Source organism: Carassius auratus, chromosome 50 (assembly GCF_003368295.1).
Source record: "Carassius auratus strain Wakin chromosome 50, ASM336829v1, whole genome shotgun sequence".
Taxonomy (NCBI): domain Eukaryota; kingdom Metazoa; phylum Chordata; class Actinopteri; order Cypriniformes; family Cyprinidae; genus Carassius; species Carassius auratus.
Genome location: NC_039292.1, coordinates 20094911 through 20096916, shown reverse-complemented (window position 1 = coordinate 20096916; position 2006 = coordinate 20094911).

Genomic DNA, 2006 nt, shown 5'->3' with positions numbered 1-2006 from the left:
ACTAAGACTTACCATGAACAAAATGTGCCTCACAAACTCGTTCAGAAGCTGCAGGCTTTCTTCGGAACCTCCAGGTTCAATCACCTAATTGCACGCAACCATTTCTTTCATTTTTCGCTATCCTTTTCGGAGGGAATTCGAAAAAACTTTTTATCAGGCCCCCAACTAACAGTACAATCGACCACACAGCAAGAGTGAACCATCCTCTTCTCTAAATCCTCCTCCAAACGTGCAAAACAATCAAATTACAGGTATCTAGCGGTGTTTCCTGCCACACGATTCCCATGATGCAACGTGACAAACATAAACAATGACGTCACAAAAGATCCGCCTATTGACTCCCTCTGCCAATGCATTGATAAAATTAATAGTTGGATGTGCCAGAGCTTTCTTCAGCTAAACAAGGAAAAAACTGAAGTCATTGCATTTGGAAACAAACATGAAGTGTTCAAGGTGAATGCATACCTTGACTCTAGGGGTCAAACAACTAAAAATCATGTCAGGAATCTTGGTGTGATTCTGGAGACCGGTCTGAGTTTCAGTAGTCATGTCAAAGCAGTAGCTAAATCAGCATACTATCATCTCAAAAACATTGCAAGAATTAGAGGTTTTGTTTCCAGCCAAGACATGGAGAAACTTGTTCATGCCTTTATCACCAGCAGGGTGGACTATTGTAATGGGCTCCTCACTGGCCTTCCCAAGAAGACCATTAGACAGCTGCAGCTCATCCAGAACGCTGCTGCCAGGATTCTGACTAGAACCAGAAAATCTGAGCATATCACACCAGTCCTCAGGTCCTTACACTGGCTTCCAGTTAAATATAGGATTGATTTTAAAGTACTTTTACTCGTATATAAGTCACTAAATGGCCTAGGACTGAAATATATTGCAGATATGTTCACTGAATATAAACCTAACAGAGCACTCAGATCACTAGGATCAAGTCAGTTAGAAATACCAAAGGTTCACACAAAACAAGGGGAGTCCTCCTTTAGTTAACATGCTGCCTGCAGTTGGAATCAGCTTCCAGAAGAGATCAGATGTGCTAAAACACTAGTCACATTTAAATCTAGACTCAAAACTCATCTGTTTAGCTGTGCATTTATTAAATGAGCACTGTGCAATGTCCGAACTGATTGCACTATATTTTCACTTTTTTTTATGTAAAATCATTTTCTAACTGTTTTTAAATTCATTTTAGTTAAGTAGTTTTTTTTCATAATTTTAAAAGTTTTAAAATTGCTTGTCTTTATTTTTATTATTTTTCTTCATGATTATTTTACTTTATTTTATGTAAAGCACTTTGAATTACCATTGTGTATGAAATGTGCTATATAAATAAACTTGCCTTGCCTTGTCTAGTAATAAGACATTTAAAAATACATCAATAACTGATATCATAGTTTAAAATAGATAAAATCTGAGTTAAGGCTTGCTTTATGTGTTGCTCGATGAGGATTTCTCAAATCGTTGCGACTTTAAATCCTGAGGACCAAAATGCCGTGGAAGCTCCTGCCGTGGAGTGAAGAAGAGGTGGCGTTACGAGGATTCTCAGACAGTTGAAGTGTCCAATGGAGTTAAGAGATTTGCTCTCAATCTATTTTCAACACTTTAGATTGTTTACCACGTGGGGTTGACCAATAGCATTGAATTGTGAAAAAATATGAAATAGACAAAATTTGGACATGCGAGGATTCTGCCTGTCAGTGACGATATTTTAATAAAGGTGTTCCATTCCAATGTTAACCTGATTCAATTGGATCTGTGGTTCATATGAATTGTATAGTATACTGTTGCCTTATGAAATGTATTTATAGTAAATGTATCATAAATATAGATCAGCACTTACCTAATGTAAGTTACTTTGCAGTAACCATGAATTTGTCAACATTCTTCTCACCACTGATAATGTGATTTGGACTTGAGGCTATTTATGTCAGTGTTCTTTTCATTTTGGACACCTCATACATTGAGTGACAGAACACTTCTCTTTTGATTATATATTT